The sequence below is a fragment of the Schistocerca gregaria genome, chromosome 5, assembly GCF_023897955.1.
Source record: "Schistocerca gregaria isolate iqSchGreg1 chromosome 5, iqSchGreg1.2, whole genome shotgun sequence".
Taxonomy (NCBI): domain Eukaryota; kingdom Metazoa; phylum Arthropoda; class Insecta; order Orthoptera; family Acrididae; genus Schistocerca; species Schistocerca gregaria.
The window spans coordinates 418461181-418482722 of NC_064924.1; positions in this window are offsets into that span (position 1 = coordinate 418461181).

Here is a 21542-nt window from a genome sequence, read left to right on the forward strand (position 1 = left end):
TAAACAGGTCTTCTTTCATTTCTGTGTCCTTATCATACCTTAAAAATAGATTCCGGATGTGCTGTATGTGTAGGTTTGTTTCAGTTTCTACTTCCTCCTTTCCGTCCCTGTTCGTGTCAGTGTTTATGTCGCTCATATTAGTACTGTGGCACATTGACAGTTCATTACCTTCTTCCTCTAGTCACGCTCGATTACTATTGCTTGGGGGTGGTAAAGGTATGGATTCATTCTCTGCCGTCATTTCTACTATGTTCACTGTATGTTCGCGTGCTCGCCAGTTCGTGTCCCGGTTGTTTCGATTTGATTGTACTGGCTGCCTGTTCTCTCACGGATCCCTGTGTTGCATATTCCGATCCTGGTAATTTGCATTTCCTTGTCGCCTGTTGTCAAAGTTTTCCCTCGGATTCCTAATGTCTCGGCCATTGCCGTACCTATGGGGCTGATATTTATTTTCGTACCCTCGGTCACCCTGTGGCTGGTGGGTAGGCCGATTGTACGGATTGCCGTTGTGACGCGGCGGTGCATACGGATGCCATTCATTCATACGCACACGACCACTACAGTTTCCAAATCCATTGCCGTTACCATAGTTGTTCTTTCCGTTTGGGTAGTGTTCATTACCGTTATGATAACTAGGCATGGCTTGCCCATCCCCTCAGATCTATTGAGTCGAGCACTGAAAGAAAATACTCAAGGTCATATTCGGGAAAAATTACTAATTTTTCCCTAACATTTGCAGGTAACTTGTTCTTTAAGATTTTCAATACATCTACATGAGAGATCGGATTACTCCAGTAACGGGTCTTGTTTAGATATGTTTCAAAATAGTTTCTTAGCCCCCCGAATTTTGAATGATATGGTACTGGGTTAAATACCTCTCGTCTTAACCTCTCCTGGATAGCTGTAGACCAGTATTTATCTAAAAATGCATTCTCAAACTGATCATATGTCTCGCAAAGTTCTGACATCTCCGTAGCCCACAAAAGGGCATCACCTTCGGTGTGTCCTACTACATATTTGATCTTTTGAGCTTCTGCCCAAGTCCTCGGCAGTACATTTCTGAAGGCTCGGACAAACACTACCGAGTGCGTTCGCTTTTTCTCATTTGAGAATACGGGAAACTGTTGATGTTTTATTAAGCTTTCATCCATTAACAACGCTGTCCAGGAGGGCGGAACAGCATTTCCCTGCAGTGACGGTATATTTGTTTCACAAAAATTTTGCCCGTTGCTCGCGTCGTGCGTCGACATGCGGTCGCGCGGCGTGGGTTGGGCATTGTTGTCCGCGCCACTGATTCCTCCCACTGGCGGATGGCTGTTTAGCGCTCCGCTTACCGCCCCCGGCGATGATATTACCGTACTTTGTTTGCTAACTATTTCGTCCCTTAACCTTTGTTCTACCTGTCTGATATCCTGTTCTATGCGTTTTAAGATTTCTTCTTCCTTTTCCCCCATTACTTCCTTTACCGCTGCCACATATGTGTGCTGTTCACTTACGCATTTTTCTGCGAACGTTGTGTTTTCGTCCTTTGTATTACTCTCTACCGTTTCGTAAAGCTGCACAATGTCTGAGTTGATTCTCTTGTGTTCTAACTTGAGTAACCCTATCTCCACTGTGATTTCTGGCAAGTCGTCACAGAAGGAATGTAGTTTCGCTACTTCTGATTGTACATTGTCTAAATTAACCTGCGTATTCTTTTGCATTGCCTGTAAATTCTCTTGGGTTTCTCTAATACCGGATAGCTCATGTCGATATGTATGTGTTAGTGCCTCAAAATTTTCTCTCATTATGCCTTTTAATTTCACACCCATATCATGAACTGAAATTTGCACTTGTTCATTAATTTTCCTATCCACCTCCGTGGAGATTTGCGAAATCTGCTGTGTGAACTTCGTATCCATGTTATTGAGTTCTGTGTGCAAACTTTGTACCTCGCTTGAAATGTGCGTCATGTTTGTATTTACCTTCGCGATCTCGGACTTTACTGTGGTCATGTCTGCTTTCATGTTAGTCATGTCTGCGTTCATGTTAGTCATGTCTGCTTGTATTATGTCTAAACTCGACATCTTTGAATTAATTGTGTTCATGTTAGTTTGTATAGTCTCTGTTAAAGCTCGAAATAATGCTTGCATATCTTCTCTATTCATTTCCGGCCTACGCCTGTCAGCATCTGCGTCTGTACTACGCGTACTACGTTCATTTAAAATATTCTCCTGCCTTGAGTCTACTGTAATCAAAGTATTGCTGGTAATGAAATGTTCTGTATTCACGGGCATCGAATGCAACAATGGCATGCTGCGCCCAGCATCCAAATAATCACCGCTTAACGGTTCTAAACCACTCATTGTTGCGTTTTGTAAATGCACATCCACTACATTGGCATTTTGATTTTCGAATGACATTTCCTTATTGTTTTGACTCTCCATTATAGTAACTCTTAAGGCACTACAGTTATCAAAATCAGTATTTTCTCTCTTTAGATTTCACTTTCCTGGTACTTCTCACGCTAAAAATGCATATACAGCTGTATGTAATTGTAATCTCAGTTGTTGTTCGGTCAATATATTTTCAGTACTAATAAAGAAATGTCATTGTCTCTACTCGAATACAATAGCATTAATCTCTGAAGCTTTAGGTTCTGGATTTTGGGAAATAGGTGCTTGGGTTTTCTAATACGCTTACTGGGAACGCATTTTTTATATGCATTGCGCTGTCCTACCTGATTGTTGTCTTGTAACTGTTACGTCCTCTATTGTGCTTTGTTGTACGTTCTTGGTATTGTCGTCCTCTTCCTTCTAATTTATTTATTATTTCCTTTCAGTATCACATCACCGTCTCCATCACATCATCAGCGTACATGGAACATAAAGAAATTGTTAACATACATGTATATTCATTTTCCTAACAATACTAGTACTCACAGTTTTGCCGACTACGTATCGTGCCTGTCACTTGTCGCCACTATATAATATAATAAAATGATAATATAATAGGATAGGGAATGAATGATAATAAAATGTTGGAATATGTGGCTTTTTTAAAATGGATGAATTAAAGAGATTAATTCTTTGGCATGAAGGACAAGCACAATAAGCTAGGCATTGCCTGTAACGGGAAAGGAATCATTTTAGTTTATATTTATATAAATAAATCGTGTTCATAGTATTTTATGCGTACCAATTATTAATATTATGTCCGATCGCCGTCTCCTTGACTGTGGCCGTGTTGTTATATTCGGATCTTCGTAAATTTTCCGAAGTACACAGGTGGGCTTCCGTTCTTCTTATTGCATTACTACTTGAAATAATAATAACTCTCACAAATATTCTGTTAATAAAACACTACTATATTTCTGTTCGATGCACATAGAAAATACACACAATGGCGGTCTGCAATTACTCGCTAAAAAATGGCGGTTCTCACTCGTTGACTCACTGAGCGAAACCTTCCTTCCAACAACTCACAAGAACAAAAACTGCTCTGTCTTTTAACATCTGAAAGTCAAAAATACCTGACGGTAGGCACAGGCTCTACGCTGGGCTACTACCACCTCATCTTTTCTCTTTGCTTTTAAAGAGGATGAAAACATAAAAGTAAGAAATGCAAAAGGTATATCACACACGGCAAACTGGCTGACACTGACGGCGGCGGTGCACAAATGCTGCGCAGCTAGCGCCATTCGACGGCCAACACCGCGGTTCCTGGTGTGTCGGCTGTGCCGTGCGTGTGATCATTGCTTGTACAGCCCTCTCGCAGTGTCTGGAGCAAGTATGGTGGGTCTGACACACCGGTGTCAATGTGTTCTTTTTTCCATTTCCAGGAGTGTATATTTGTGGTCGCTTAGCGACATGTGACTAACCAGTTACGTCACAGTGTGTATACGTTTTTTTCTTCTGTTACATAAGGAGCGCAGCACAGCAATCTTCGCCACTGTACGAGAGGCTGGCGTCGTTCGATGCAATCTACATCGAGTCGATGGCCGTGCGTTTGGAAGTGCCGAAAGCTACTGATGTGTTAACTGCTCTTAAACGATGGGAACTTAAAAGAAAATAATTCAAATAATATTAAATATACTGTTATACCTTAGACTTTTATTGGCTGAGATTTGTATTAACCACAACTGCTTTACGTTACAGCTGGTTAATTTCAGGTTCTCACGTGGCAAAAAAATGTGCAGTACTCTGTGCGATAAACCTATTTAAAGCGTTTAAGTGAAATGTGCTGGTGTAATGAATTTCTTCGAAAATCTGCTAACTGAATGTATTTTGAGAATTTTCTACTAAATGAATCATGTTACTAAAAGGAAATATAGAGTTAAAAACAGAAGTGATTACGACACTGATATGTAGTCATCTCTGACTTCCTAACACTACGTCTGCACGAACTTAAGTCTGAATATTTAATATTTGGTAAGTACAGGAACAAGAAGAAACCCGATGGTGCAGAGTGATTCAAGTGATTTTCCATAAAGTGATCATAGCTATAAGATAAATCACACAAATCTAAAGGCTATAAAACAAACTAAATACTTGGGATTAAAATTACGAATAACTTAAATTGGAATGATGGCATCGATAATGTGTGGAAGCCAACAAAAGACTGCAATTTATTGGTAGAAAACTTAGAAAATGCTACAGATCTACTAAAGAGACGCTCACACTACTGTTGTCCGCCATCTTCTAGATTACGGCTGTCCAGTATGGTTTCCGCATGAGATTCGATTGACGGAAACATTAAGAAAGTTCAAATGAGGGCAGCTCGTTTTGCGCTATCGTAAAACAGGTGCCACGGATATGATAAGCGAATTGAGGTGACAACTACTAAAACAAAATGGTTTCTCTTTGTGGCAGGATTCTTGTGAATTTTCAATCACAACTTTCTCTTCATAGTGCAAAAATATGTTGTTGATGTCCGCCTACATAGGGCAAACGATTAACCAGTTAAAGTAAGGGAAATCAGAGCTAGTACAGAAATACTTAAGTGTTGGTTTTTATAGCGCACTGTTCGAGAGTGGAAGGGTAGAGATATAGCCTGAAGGTGGTTCGACGAACCCCCGGCCAGGACTTAATCGTAAATTGCAGACATCATGTGGATGCAGATGTGGATACTGAGCACGAAATTAAAATCATGAATGTGCATTTCGGTGAATATATTTATAGTGATCAGCCAAAACATTATGACCATTAACCATCGCGAGACTGAATTCCGCTTGGTGATGCTGGTGGTCAAGTGACAAGACTAAGAAAAGAACACAAACTGAACAGAGACTAGCGGGGAATCATTCTCGCGATGGTATGCTTCTCAGATGGGGAAATCAGCTAATGTAAACGACTTTGAAAAAGTTCCGATGCTCTGACCCGGCGTCTGGGGATGTGTTGTTGTTGTTGTTATTGTTGTGGTCTTAAGTCCTGAGACCGGTTTGATGCAGCTCTCCAAGCTACTCTATCCTGTGCAAGCTTCTTCATCTCCCAGTACTTACTGCAACCTACGTCCTTCTGAATCTGCTTAGTGTATTCATCTCTTGGTCTCCCTCTACGATTTTTACCCTGCACACTGCCCTCCAATGATAAATTTGTGATCCACTGATGCCTCTGAACATGTCCTACCAACCGCTCCCTTCTTCTAGTCAAGTTGTGCCACAAACTCCTCTTCTCCCCAGTTCTATTCAATACCTCCTCATTAGTTATGTGATCTACCCATCTAATCTTCAGCATTCTTCTGTACCACCATATTTCGAAAGCTTCTATTCTCTTCTTGTCCAGACTATTTATCGTCCATGTTTCACTTCCATACATGTCTACACTCCATACAGATACTTTCAGAAACGACTTCCTTACACTTAAATCTATACTCGATGTTAACAAATTTCTCTTCTTCAGAAACGCTTTCCTTGCCATTGCCAGTCTACATTTTATATCCTCTCTACTTCGACCGTCATCAGTTGTTTTGCTCCCCAAATAGCAAAACTCCTTTACTACTTAAAGTGTCTCATTTCCTAATCTAATTGCCTCAGCATCACCCGACTTAATTCGACTACATTGCATTATCCTCGTTTTGCTTTTGTTGATGTTCATCTTATACCCTACTTTCAAGACACTGTCCATTCCGTTCAACTGCTCTTCCAAGTCTTTTGCTGTCTCTGACAGAATTACAATGTCACCGGCGAACCTCAAAGTTTTTATTTCTTCTCCATGGATTTTAATACCTACTCCGAACTTTTCTTTTGTTTCCTTTACTGCTTGCTCAATATACAGATTGAACAGCATCGGAGAGAGGCTACAACCCTGTCTCACTCCCTTCCCAACCACTGCTTCCCTTTCATACCCCTCGACTCTAATAACTGCCATCTGGTTTCTGTACAAATTGTAAATAGCCTTTCACTCCCTGTATTTTACCCCTGCCACCTTCAGAATTTGAAAGGGGGTATTGCAGTCAACATTGTCAAAACCTTTCTCTAAGTCTACAAATGCTAGAATCGTAGGTTTCTCTTTCCTTAATCTTTCTTCTAAGATAAGTCGTAAGGTCAGTATTGCCTCACATGTTCCAGCATTTCTAGGGAATGCAAACTGATCTTCCCCGAGGTCGGCTTCTACCAGTTTTTCCATTCGTCTGTAAAGAATTCGCGTTAGTAATTTGCAGCTGCGACTTATTAAACTGGTAGTTCGTTAATTTTCACATCTATCAACACCTGCTTTCTTTGGGATTGGAATTATTATAGTCTTCTCGAAGTCTGAGGGTATTTCGCCTGTCTCATACATCTTGCTAAACAGATGGTAGAGTTTTGTCAGGACTGGCTCTCCCGAGGCCGTCAGTAGTTCTAATGGAATGTTGTCTACTCCCGGGGCCTTGTTTCGACTCAGGTCTTTCAGTGCAGTGTCAAACTCTTCACGCAATATCGTATCTCCCATTTCATTTTCATCTACATCCTCTTCCATTTCCATAATATTGGCCTCAAGTACATCACCCTTGTAAAGACCCTCTATATACTCCTTCCACCTATCTGCTTTCCCTTCTTTGCCTAGAACTGGTTTTCCATCTGAGCTCTTGATATTCATACAAATGGCTCTCTTTCCTCCAAAGGTCTCTTTAATTTTCCTGTAGACAGTATCTATCTTGTCCCTAGTGAGATAAGCCTCTACATCCTTACATTTGTCCTCTAGCCATCTCTGCTTAGCCATTTTGCACTTCCTGTCGATCTCATTTTTGAGACGTTTGTATTCCTTTTTGCCTGCTTCATTTACTGCATTTTTATACTTTCTCCTTTCATCATTTAAACTCAATATTTCTTCTGTTACCCAAGGATTTCTACTAGCCCTCGTCTTTTTACGTACTTGATCCTCTGCTGCCTTCACTGCTTCATCCCTCAGAGCTACCCATTCTTCTTCTACTGTATTTCTTTCCCCCATTCCTATCAATTGCTCCCTTATGCTCTCCCTGAAATTCTGTACAACCTCTGGTTCTTTCAGTTTATCCAGGTCCCATCTCCTTAAATTCCCACCTTTTTGCAGTTTCTTCAGTTTTAATCTACAGTTCATAACCAATTGATTGTGATCAGAGTCCACATCTGCCTCTTGGAATGTCTTACAACTTCAAACCTGGTTCCTAAATCTCTGTCTGATACCTTTTAGTATCTTCAGGACTCTTCCATGTATACAGCCTCCTTTTATGATTCTTGAACCAAGTGTTAGCTATGATTAAGTTATTCTCTGTGCAAAATTCTACCAGACATCCTCCCCTTTCATTTCTTACCCTCAATCCATATTCACCTACTATGTTTCCTTCTCTCCCTTTTCCTACTCTCGAAATCCAATCACCCATGACTATTAAATTTTCGTCTCCCTTCACTACCTGAATAATTTCTTTTATGTCATCATACATTTCATCAATTTCTTCATCATCTGCAGAGCTAGTTGGCATATAAACTTGTACTACTGTAGTAGGCATGGGCTTCGTGTCTATCTTGGCCACAATAATGCGTTCACTATACTGTTTGTAGTAGCTTACCCGCACTCCTACTTTTTTATTCATTACTAAACCTGTTAGTGCATTACCCCTATTTGATTTTGTATTTATAACCCTGTATTCACCTGACCAAAAGTCTTGTTTCTCCCGCCACCGAACTTCACTAATTCGCGCTACATCTATATATCTGGGAATGAATATCTCAAAAACTGTGAAGCTGGTCGGGCGTTCGCACATTTTTGTGAGCATCTATGAAAAGTGTCTGAAGAGTGGCGAAACAACGAGTACGTGAACGCGACAAGGTGTTAGACGTACACACCACATCATAGAAAGTAGAACTCGGAGGCTTTCCCCTTCAGTACAGTGAGATAGTCGGCGATCTGTGGGCGTTCTGATGGCATCTCACAATTCCGGTTCAGACATAAGTGTTTTGGAGCACACCGTTCAGGCTACATTGCTGAACAGGGGGCTCTGCAGCAGACAAAGCTGACCCAACTCGAAAGTCAATTACGACTGCAGTACACGGGATCATCGAGGTGAACCAATGAAAACAGTCGCTTGGTTACAAAAGTCACGTGTCGTGTTAGCACATGTCGATAATCGTGTTTAGATACGTCGTCATGCAAGCGAAAGGCAGATCGACACATCTGACCCTCCAGGGTTATAGGCTGTTCGGACTAGAGTAACGCTAGGAAGGACACATCTTTTGACTTCCACGAGGCCTCCGGTAGTAATCGAAGTGATCCCAACTCTTGTGGACTACACGAACATTACTGCAGCTATCTGCTTCCTCAAAGGCTGATGTCTTCCACGATGGCGATCTCATCTTCCAGCAGGATCATTGCCCATCTCGCAAGGCCAGAATCGTGGTACAGTAAGTTGAGGAACATGACAATAACTCAAGATGATGTCTTGGCCGTCAAAGTCGCTCGGTATAGAACCAAAAAAAGAAATCTGGGATGATACCGGGCGTCAACTCCGCATTTACAAACCACCCACTCATAATTTATGGGAAGTGAATCACCTGTGCATTGACATATGCTACCACATATCTCTGGAAATTTACTAAGGACTTGTCGAATCCGTGCCTTCCTTTCTCTTTTGCGTTCCAAAGGTGGACCAACACGCTAGGAAACAGGTGGTCAATGTTTTGGCACGTCAGTGTATTTCGATTATCAGAGATGAGATGTCGCAGTTTAGAATTATCTTTGACTTCTAAACACGACGAATGTATTTAAGCAATTAATATTTGGAAGTTTACGGAAGGATGTGCCAAGGTATCACACTTTAGTAAAAAGTATTTCTGATTTATCGAGTATAATGAGATTGTCCCAGGTACAGACTTACAGTAATAGCCTGAACTCACTGGAATGTAAGTATTTAATGTATTAGCGATTTATTGCAAAGTAAGGCGCTGCATTTGTTACCGATCTTTCGCTGAGACAATACTCAAATCAACCAAACGAATTAGATGCCCCATTGTAACTGATCAACGCATTTCCTTCATTACTCCATAAACAAATGTATTGCCCGCAGTTTTACACCAAGAGCGGGAAAGAACCTGTTTAAGTAAACATCATTAATTTGTTCTAATGAGTGTGAAAATTAAGAGCAAAATAATTAAATTATTGCAATAACTTAATCGATATCTTTGTAATTTTCTGGCATGGGATTCCGAAGATAATTTTGTCAGCATTTGGAAAAAAATGACCGCAACATTTCAGGTAAACTAGCTTTGGCAGTGCCTACGTTGTTACTACGCAGCAGTTGTAGAACATGTGACCCTCTGGAATGGTAACATTCTTTAAGTACCCGTTCTACGGTTATATATTGACAGGGTGCTACATGCCGGCCTGAGCCGTGTCCTGCGACAGGTTATGCGAATAATTCGAGGAAATGCCTCCATTCTAGGACAACGTGTGACCGTGGTAAGAATGCCGTTTCTAGCCTTTTCAGACCAGAAAAATTCTCACTGAAGATTAAAGCAGTATAACAGGAATGTGAAATAGAGACCTTGTGAGACTAGTTCACTTCAAAGGGTTTCGAACTTTCGAATATGACTCACGTGTAACTTCAGTGGCAAAGAAACCGGTGGTAGGCGTGCGAATATCGCAGCTCTTCATAGAAGAGCGATCATCATCATTCATTCTAATCAAGGGAAGAATTTCGTATTATTTGGTATGGTTCTCCCTCATGGATGGAACCTTAGGGCCGTTCAGCCATATCTCATTAATATACCGTTATTGGGCAATCCATTCAGCAGTTTTACTGACGGAATTTTTTAATGTAATCTATTTCGAAATTTTACGATTATATACGTCCAGATACTCTTGTTGGAGTCCAACTGAACGAAAATATTTCATCTAAAATAAAACGCAGTGTTATTCATGAAACTGAATCATTGAAGTTTTTACAAGTTCTGACCATGTGATGTGGATCGGTGACTAACACACCGGATTAGCGTTTTCTGATTTTTTCCTCAGAATAAACACACATAATTGTGAAAACGATTACCTCAATAGCAAGACATTTACTCTTATGCACATCGCCTTTGAGGACCTCTGGAGGACGACCGTTCGAAACTGCGTCCTATCATCCTGATCTAGGTTTGTGAGATTTTCCTAAATCGCTCCAGGTAAATGCCAGAATGGTTCCTTTGACAGCGTACAACGAGATCCCTTCCTTGAAACAATCCGAGATTGTTCCCCCATTCTAATGATCTACTTGTGACGGGACGGTAACCCTAATCTTTCTTCATTCCTTCTTGAGGATCTCAATGTCATCTACACTACTTTCTTCTTTCATTACGTGTTTTGGGGTATTGAATGCCGTGGTCAAGATTGTAGATTACCTCTAATACGTTGCGAAGCACACAGTTAAGTCCGGTCTACAGTTCAGTCGGTTGTGTTGCTAAGAAAATTTGACTATTAATTTCTGTTATCATTTGATTGCGAAATATTTTGTTCCAACATAATACCGTGAAGTAGGCACGATTTTATTTTGGATGTAACAGCTTGACTGAAGTAGTGGTGCCTGCTGGAAGAACAAGTAGTCCGCACTGCACGCTGCCGCCGATCATTATCCATATAAGTATTGACTCTCCGTGCCCGTCGTCATCCTGACAGTGACATCGATGGACGAGAACCAAACTCAGTGTTCTAACAGATGCACAACATCATGCACCGTAAGACAGCGGGCACAGAAATGGCATGGATGAAGACGTGTCGCCGGCCTGTGTGACGGAGCGGTTCTAGGCGCTTCAGTCTGGAACCGCGCAACCGCCCCTACGGTCGCAGGTTCGAATCCTGCCTCGGGCATGGATGTGTGTGTGACGTCCTTAGGTTATTTAGGTTCATGTAGTTCTACGTGCTAGGGGACTAATGACCTCAGAAGTTAAGTCCCATAGTGCTCAGAGCCATTCGAACCATTTTTTGAAGACGTGTCCAGTGGAGCCTTCTTTGCGTTTTGACTACATTTCTAATGGAGCGTTTGCATCTAGAGATAGTGAGAAATTCATTTGTGCGTGAATATCCAATTGTAGTAATGGTGAAATGACGTGGAAAGCACGACTTCGTACCCGTATGTCCACTCATTCGAACGTTTCTTTTACGGCCCAATTAGCTCTCTCTCTCTCTCTCTCTCTCTCTCTCTCTCTCTCTCTCTCTCTCTATTCCTCTGGTCGATTCCGATTCTTCGTGACCTAAAGCACGCCAAATTTTTCTGTCCTGCACTTACACCCGCAGATTCTGCAACTTGGAATTCTGCTATGCCATCAATCCAACGCATCCTTTGCCGCCCTCTTCTCCCTGTAACTTCAGTATTCTCCGGCACTAACATCTCTTCCAACCAATCATGGCTTCTCGTAACGTGTCCAAAAAGTAGGCCACTGTTTGATTCCGTATCAGATATTCCGAAGAGGAGTATAGTAATACTGATCTATTCCTTCCTGAGGAGTTTTCTATACTATTACGTTCAGCTAATTCGTATGTTTGAGATCTCACATCTATACATCCCTTCCTATACTGATCTTTGTTGTTGAAGTTATATCTCTACGCGTCAAAACTAAGTGGACATTGAACATTGGCTCTCTCCCAAATAACAAGCGTCTTTTGATTTTGTGGCTGCAATCACCATCAGCAGAAGTCTGAGAGCCATGGTAAGTGATAATGGATTGTTTTTCGACTCAATATTTCTCTCAAATTGCATGTTTACTATCTGTGGCTAAGTATGGTGTTTTCTGTTGATTATTTTGTCTTCTTTTGCGGCTCTACAGTTCGTGGTGAGTCTTGACCTCTTCACCTGTCTCCTTCCATTTGACCCGGTTCCTTGCTAGCACTTTCCACTTCCTGTAAGCCCAGCTTCAGAACGTCTTCTATTACGCCATCCTCCCATCTAGTTATCGATCGACCAGATTCTCTCCGTCAACCTGGCTTTCCTTGTAAAATCTGTTTTGGTATTTCTGTATCTTTCATCCGTGTCACGTGTCCAGCTTACGTCAGCCTAGATGACCTCACAATTCTTCTAACATGCTGGTCTTTGTAGATGGCGTACCACTCATGGTTGTATCTCCTCCTCCATCTTTCTCATTCGCAAACTGGGCCAATGATACCGCTGAGTATCCTCCTCTCAAAGGCATCGAGCGATTCAGGATCCTTTGCTGTCAGAAGGCGTATGTAAGCACTGGTAGCATGAGTGTTTTTTAAATGGTTAGTTTGTGGTTCTAGTACGGAGCCTTGAAGATAGAAGAATTGTTAAGGCGAAAAAAGATTTATTTCATATGAAGTGTCATTTAGACGGGTTACAATTGAACCCAGGTACTTGAAGTAATCGACTCTTTCAAAGGTACAACTACCCGTCACGGGAACTACCTCCACTGCTTTTCCACGCAACACTTTTGTCGTATTATATGTTCACGATATATGGCTGAGTATGGTGTTTTCTGTTGACTGTTACAGTTACCACTGCAATTTTAAATGTTAGTTCAGAAAATTTTACCAACGTTGCGTTTCAAATGCAGTACCTGCATTTGCAACGATTGGTTTGGCTTCGAGCCATGGATTTCGCGGTGATTGTGTGTCGTTGTAAGAAGGAATGAACGAAGACTAGAATATAACGTCATTCGAACGACGAGTTCATTAGAGACTGAGGACAAGCTCGTACTGAAAAGGGCAAAGTCGATATCTGTAACCGTCCTTTCCAAAAGTAGCAATACTGTAACTGATTTGTTAATTTTTTGTGTATGAAAGCTGATTCCTACTCTTTAACTTTCGTGTGTTTCTTTGCTGTAATGCGAACCTGAACAAGGCAAATCAAATGGTTCAAATGGCTCTGAGCACTATGGGACTCAACTGCTGAGGTCATAAGTCCCCTAGAACTTAGAACTACTTAAACCTAACTAAGGATATCACACACATCCATGCCCGAGGCAGGATTCGAACCTGCGACCGTAGCAGTCGCGAGGCTCCCGACTGAGCGCCTAGAACCGCTAGACCACCGCGGCCGGCTGAACAAGGCAAGTAATGTGCTTACGTTAACGCTGTCCTGTGAAATAAGTCGCCGAGTCCATCTGAAACTGCGTATTGCAATTAACTTTCAACGAAAATAATTAAAAATTCAAAACCTGTACACTAATCAAGCCATTCTGAGAAATTTTGTGGAGTGAACAGTGCTGCAATTCGTGACTTCACTGTAGGTGTATTGCATTTCCATCACATAAAACAGATATAGTAAGAATTCTGCATAAAATTGTAAGCTGAACTTTGAAAGAATAACCGTCCAAAATGCTACTGAAATTCTCCGTAAATTTACGTACCCAAACTGAGTAAATAAAATTGCAAACTTCAAGCGACACACACACTGTAGCGTAAGAGTAAGAATGCCTCCATAAATAATGAGATCTGAAGTTTACCTAAACTGAACCTGATAATAATTTTAAAATGCACTGCTTAGTTGTGAACGATCTTATTGTGTCCCGACTGTAATATTACACTGACCTTAACAAATTTTCATGACTTACCTTGTGCCAACGGGAACTCGGTACTACTCGAAAGTGGTGAATATTAAAATGCAGTGCTTCAGCAAACCAACTAAAGAACCTTCGCCTAGTGCAATGCAAAGAAAAACAGCTATGCTAAGCATCACGTCATGAATTACTTTGAGTCACTCTGTTCGGTGTGTGTGTGTGTGTGTTTGAGGTTTACGGGCGCTAAACAGCGTGGTCATCAGCGCCCACACTCTGTTCGGCTGATTGCACTGCGGTGACGCACAATTACAAAAGGAAATTGTCGTGAGGAGACAGTGGATAAAGTAAACTTACTGTGTGACTGGAAAGAGACAATCATTCAAAAGCTGTATTGTTCCTTAACAATTAGAGTCATCTTCACTTGTTATAGCCGGCCGGGGTGGCCGAGCGGTTCTAGGCGCTACAGTCTGGAACCGCGCGACCGCTACGGTCGCAGGTTCGAATCCTGCTTCGGGCATGGATGTGTGTGATGTCCTTAGGTTAGTTAGATTTAAGTAGTTCTAAGTTCTAGGGGACTAATGACCTCAGAAGTTAAGTCCCATAGTGCTCAGAGCCATTTGAACCATTTCAATTTCTTATAAAAATAACATACTCTCCTGTATAATATGATTCTCAAATGGTAAAGCAGTACTGAGTTTGTAACTCAGAGTCCAAGCTATGTGAGCAAACAATTTTGTTTAATCACGTCTCCATTATCAAATTAGTTCACCCGTATCAATAAAGAAAATGTCGTGCTAAATGTTTGCCTCTCTCAAACTCATGTTAAATTACACGCTAGCAAGCAACGCAGCGAAATAATTACATGTATCTCTTCATAGCTTTCTAATCAATTTTTACAAATGGTTCAAGTGGCTTTAAGCACTATGGGACTTAACATCTCAGGTCATCAGTCCTCTAAAACTTAGAACTACTTAAACCTAACTAACCTAAGGACATCACAAACATCCAAACCCGAGGCAGGATTCGAACCCGAGATCGTAGCAGCAGCCCGGTTCCGGACAGAAGCGCCTAGAACCGCTCGGCCACAGTGGCCGGCTCAATTTTTACAAAATGATGTTTCCAAAAAACGACAACCTCTGCGTTTGCATCTCTGTGTTCTGCTGGTTATTTCCAGATCGCTCAACAGTGCCACCAAGATCCAACTCTCTCTCTCTCTCTCTCTCTCTCTCTCTCTCTCTCTCTCTCTCTCTCTCTCTCTCATCTACATCTACATTTATACTCCGCAAGCCACCCAACGGTGTGTGGCGGAGGGCACTTTATGTGCCACTGTCATTACCTCCCTTTCCTGTTGCAGTCGCGTATGGTTCGCGGCAAAGAACGACTGTCTGAAAGCCTCCGTGCGCGCTCGAATCTCTCTAATTTTACATTCTCTCTCTGTCTATCTATCTGTCTATCTCACTTGTCTCTGAACGCTACACTAGTATAGACAATGCTACTGACAACCAAAGATCACTCTGGTAGTACTTGGAACCTCTGTGGCCTAACATACCAACTACTGAAGACTTCTGTCTCAAAAATAATGAGTGTACAAGTATGAAGTATGACACATCACACGAAAAGAGTGCTCACATTTCTTTCACTGAATAACAAAAATAAGCTAGTTACAAGCATTTATTTCAAGCGATTTAAATCGGTTTGGTCGGACGGGGATTTTACCGCCATACTGCCGGATGCAGGTCAAGTGTCATATCCTTATGCCACCTCGCGCGATTAGTTGTTCGATAACAGTCGTGCAAGCTGAAATAAGGTTAGCGTCGTAAGCGCGGAGCGGGAATTCACGGTCTTATGTTAGCCATTCATAGTGAAGTTCAGGAAACTGCTCGTGGAAGTTGCTCGTAAACCAATAGTAAGGTGTCGATTTAGGTCTAGAGTTGAATGTGAGGTGCGGCACACATGCCGCGTGCAGGGCCCGCCGCACGCGATCTGCCGCCGACAGCGGGTGCTGCTGCGAGCTGCTCGCCACTAGGAAAACGGCCGTGGCTGCGGCTTCGCCAGCCAATCACAGCGCCGCTCGCACTGGCCTACTCGAAACCGGTTCCTTACAGAGCACCGTACAGCTTCGTCCATTGCGGTAGGATAGCGCGCCTAGGTAATACAGGCAGAAAAAAAAGACGTGCTCATGACTTTCAATCGTGTAGCGTAAGTACACGTTTGTGTCGTCTCTTCTTTCCCCTTTCCATATCATTGTTGTTCCGGCTAAGGGTCCACCACATCTCACCTATCAGCATCTCCTTTCCTCTAATTTTCTCAAATAACAACAAATCAGTACTAGTGGTGGTAGCAGTAGTAACTGTTGTTGCGGTCCTTAGTACAAACACGATTATGAAACGTCCCCTTAGAAAATTAATTACTGTGCAGATAAACCTCTTACATTATTTGATTTTCAAACAGCTGAACACAACTGAACGTACTCAGACATTTCGCTCTTTGTCTATTCTGATCAGCACTAAACTGACACATAATATTTTTAGCGCAACGCAATCTGACTTTCAATAATCCCTACAAAAGAATGGCCCTGACTAACATTAACCTATACCTTTCACATATCACTTACCTCACAAAAGTCTTAGTTACTCGAACTACTTTAATTCAGCGAGCGTCACTAATGCCAGCTAAATAAAATATTCAAACTACTGAAGGCACTAACTACTGATAGGCATAGTTAGCAAATGAAAGATTTTGATAGAGAACAAACAATGTAATTACCTTAATAGTGTTCAGAAGTCATTCATGACATCCAGTCTTACAAATTTACTGTCTCTGTCCCGATCATCCGCTCTCAAAACTCCGCCATCTCACTCCCCAAATCCACCACTGCTAGCGGCTCACCTCCAACTGCGCAAAGCTACGCACTGTTCACATCCAGTGCCCGACACTACAATAGCAAACAACAATGCAAACCAGCCACAGACTGCACACAGCACAGCCAGTGATTTTCATACAGAGCGCTACGTGGCGTTATCAATAAAAAAAAACCTAAACAGCCAACTTACATACAGCCTACTTACACGGTTTGATTCAGTTCTCCATCCTAATCTGTCCTCTACAAATTTCTTCATACTCTAATCTACTGCAGTTAACACTGTAAGGACAAAAGTCATGGGATACCTCCTAATTTCGTATCTGACCTCCTTTTGCTCGGTGATGTGATTCATGCGGGCAACCTGGGTGGCCTAATCTTCTCTTCGAATTGTCTAGAATGACCTTCACACCAGTCGCGAACAATAGTAGCTCGGTGGCAAGCTGTAACGATGTTTGGAAACATAAAGGCAATGAAAGGTTGCAAATATTCTCCAAGTACCGGAAAATAAAAATTTCCAGCCAATGATCGGTTCAGCTGGACCGGAGGATCCAGTCTATCCCATTTAAACACAGTCCGCACCATTATGGAGCCACTACTGGCTTGAACAGTGCCTTGTTGAGTACGTGGGACCGTGGCTTCGCGAGGTCCGCGCCACACCCGAACACTACCATGTTGTTGTTGTCTTCAGTCCTGAGACTGGTTTGATGCAGCTCTCCATGCTACTCTATCCTGTACAAGCTGCTTCATCTCCGAGTACCTACTGCAATTGCTTTTGTTGATGTTCATCTTATATCTTCCTTTCAAGACACTGTCCATTCCCATGACAAACTGAAATCGAGACTCATCTGACCTGGCCACGGTTTGCCACTCGCCTAGGGTCCAACCGACATGGTCTCGAACTCAGGAGTGACGCTGCAGGCGGTGTTGTGCTGTTAGAAAAGGCATTCGCGCCAGTAGTCTGCTGCCATAGATCACTAACGCCAAATATTGTCGCGCTGTCCTGACGGATACGTTCGGCGTACGGCCAACATTGATTTCTGCGGTTTTTCCACGCAGTGTTGTTGCATGTGTGTTAGCACTGACAACTCTACGCAAACACCGCTGCTCTCGGTCGTTTAGTGAAGGCCGTCTGCCGCCGCGTTGTCTGTGGTGAGAGGTAATGCCTGAAATTTAGTATTCTCGGCACACTATTGACACTGTAGATCTCGGAATATTGAATTCGCTAACGTTTTCGGAAAAGGACTGTCCTATGCGGCTACCCGACCGCTATGGCCGAGCGGTTCTAGGCGGTTCAGTCTGGAAACGCGCGACCCTTACGGTCGCAGGTTCGAATCCTGCCTCGGGCATGGATGTGTGTGATGTTCTTAGGTTGGTCAGGTTTAAGTAGTTCCAAGTCCTAGGGGACTGATGACCTCAAATGTTAAGTCCCATAGTGCTCAGAGCCATTGGCGCCATTTGAACTATGCGGTTAGCTCCAATTACCATTCAGGGTTCAAACTCTGCTAATTCCCGTTGCGGGACCATAACATCGGAAACCTTTTCACATGAATCACCTAAGTTCAAAGGACAGGTCCATCAGTGCACTCGCCTTTTATACCTTCAGTACACGATACTAGCGCCGTCTGTGTTGTACTTATCGCTCTCGCCCGACTTTCGTCATTTTCAATTTCCATTCATACCAACTTGTGAAATGCATACAAACCTTGGACTCCCTCTACAGTTTTTACACTCACTTAAAATAAACTAAAATACAGCCCAAATACACCTCGTTAGGCCCGACGGTATCGGCTCATTGCCGTGTCATGCTCAGCAAATTAGCGTCAACAGAGGGGTATGTGGTCATCACACGCGTCTCCCGGCCGTTGGCAGCTTAAGAGGCCAGAGCCGCTACTTCTCAAGCAAGTAGCTCCTCAATTAACCTCGAAAGAGCCGAGTCACCCCGCTTGCCAACAGCGCTCGGCACACCCGAATGATGACCCCTCCAAATGTAAGCCAAGCCCGACAGCGCTTAACTTCGGTGATTTGACGGGAACCAGTTTCACAACTACGGCAGGGCCTTTGGCTTTTACTCTTACACTCCCTTCCATTAGGTCCCTTAGAAAATGGCCTCCCTTGATACCTCTGTCACTTTAATCAAGTTTGCAGTATATGTCTTCTCTCCCTAATTTGATTTAATACCTTTTCATTAGTTAACTGATTTATCCACCAAATTTTCAGCATTCTTCTTAACACCACATTTAAAAACCTTCTCTTCTTGTCTGGACTGTTCATCGTCCACATTTCACTTTCGTAAAACGCTGCACTACTGAAAAGTGTCTTCAGAAAGGACTTCCAAGCATTTAAGTTTATATTTAATGTTAAAAAATTTCACTATCTTGACAAATGCTCTTCTTCATACAGCAGCTGGACATATCGAAACACCGCGACAAGTGCATGCTGGAAGATAAATTTAGGTGCTGACCAAACCTGTAGGCGACGTTGCTGTATATGACCAAGAACAGGACCTGTGCAGTGCTCACAATACGTTGCAAGTGTCACTCGTGGTTAGAACAGTGTTCTGTGTAGTTGTAAGTGCATATCGGAACTGGTGAATTCAAACGTCAGCAAACTGTTGCTGCTCGAACGATGAGTGCTTCCGTAACCAAGTGAGCTGAAGTGTTTGCTGTTTCAGGAGGCACCGTATGGAAGATCTACACTCCTGGAAATTGAAATAAGAACACCGTGAATTCATTGTCCCAGGAAGGGGAAACTTTATTGACACATTTCTGGGGTCAGATACATCACATGATCACACTGACAGAACCACACGCACATAGACACAGGCAACAGAACATGCACAATGTCGGCACTAGTACAGTGTATATCCACCTTTCGCAGCAATGCAGGCTGCTATTCTCCCATGGAGACGATCGTAGAGATGTTGGATGTAGTCCTGTGGAACGCCTTGCCATGACATTTCCACCTGGCGCCTCAGTTGGACCAGCGTTCGTGCTGGACGTGCAGACCGCGTGAGACGACGCTTCATCCAGTCCCAAACATGCTCAATGAGGGACAGATCCGGAGATCTTGCTGGCCAGGGTAGTTGACTTACACCTTCTAGAGCACGTTGGGTGGCACGGGATACATGCGGACGTGCATTGTCCTGTTGGAACAGCAAGTTCTCTTGCCGGTCTAGGAATGGTAGAACGATGGGTTCGATGACGGTTTGGATGTACCGTGCACTATTCAGTGTCCCCTCGATGATCACCAGAGGTGTACGGCCAGTGTAGGAGATCGCTCCCCACACCATGATGCCGGGTGTTGGCCCTGTGTGCCTCGGTCGTATGCAGTCCTGATTGTGGCGCTCACCTGCACGGCGCCAAACACGCATACGACCATCATTGGCACCAAGGCAGAAGCGACTCTCATCGCTGAAGACGACACGTCTCCATTCGTCCCTCCATTCACGCCTGTCGCGACACCACTGGAGGCGGGCTGCACAATGTTGGGGCGTGAGCGGAAGACGGCCTAACGGTGTGCGGGAGCGTAGCCCAGCTTCATGGAGACGGTTGCGAATGGTCCTCGCCGATACCCCAGGAGCAACAGTGTCCCTAATTTGCTGGGAAGTGGCGGTACGGTCCCCTATGACACTGCGTAGGATCCTACGGTCTTTGCGTGCATCCGTGCGTCGCTGCTGTCCGGTCCCAGGTCGACGGGCACGTGCACCTTCCGCCGACCACTGGCGACAACATCGATGTACTGTGGAGACCTCACGCCCCACGTGTTGAGCAATTCGGCGGTACGTCCACCCGGCCTCCCGTATGCCCACTATACGCCCTCGCTCAAAGTCCGTCAACTGCACATACGGTTCACGTCCACGCTGTCGTGGCATGCTACCATTGTTAAAGACTGCGATGGAGCTCCGTATGCCACGGCAAACTGGCTGACACTGACGGCGGCGGTGCACAAATGCTGCGCAGCTAGCGCCATTCGACGGCCAACACCGCGGTTCCTGGTGTGTCCGCTGTGCCGTGCGTGTGATCATTGCTTGTACAGCCCTCTCGCAGTGTCCGGAGCAAGTATGGTGGGTCTGACACACCGGTGTCAATGTGTTCTTTTTTCTATTTCCAGGAGTGTATATCGCATACAAGGAGTCCGCAAAAACTCATCCGCTAAATTACAAAGCGGACGGAAGTGTGTGTTCAATGATGATGACAGACTGTCATTGAAAAGGATTGTGACAAAAAATAAGAGGTCGACAACTGCGAAAGTCACTGCAAAACTAAATTTCGCACTATCGAGCCATGTCAACACCAATGTAACGTGAAGGGTGCCCCATAATCAAGGAACTGCAGGACGAGTTAGATTTCCAAAGCAAATCATCTGCGATGCAAATACCGGGAACAGAAAAAACGAGATCCCGAAGCCATAAAACCCGTATTATGGAGCAATGCGTGAAGTCATTTGGTCGGACGAGTCTAGTTGCACACTTTTTCCAGATTCTGGCTTAGAGTAAGGTGATACAATTTCGATGTAGGTACAATGCCGATCAACATAAGGTTTCACGCCATTTGTCAGTCTCGTAGTGTTGGTAGCACTTGCCTTTGTGTGGCGTTGTAGTGTAGCAAGTTTCTACAGCTCCTCCTGTCTTTCCCAAGAATACGCCAGTTTGTGCTAAGGAGATTTAAATTTTTTCCTGGTAAGAGATAAGTGAAGCTGCTTAGTCTAAGGCGCTCTTATAAATTTTCTAGTTTCCACGAGCTTGCAAATTCTATA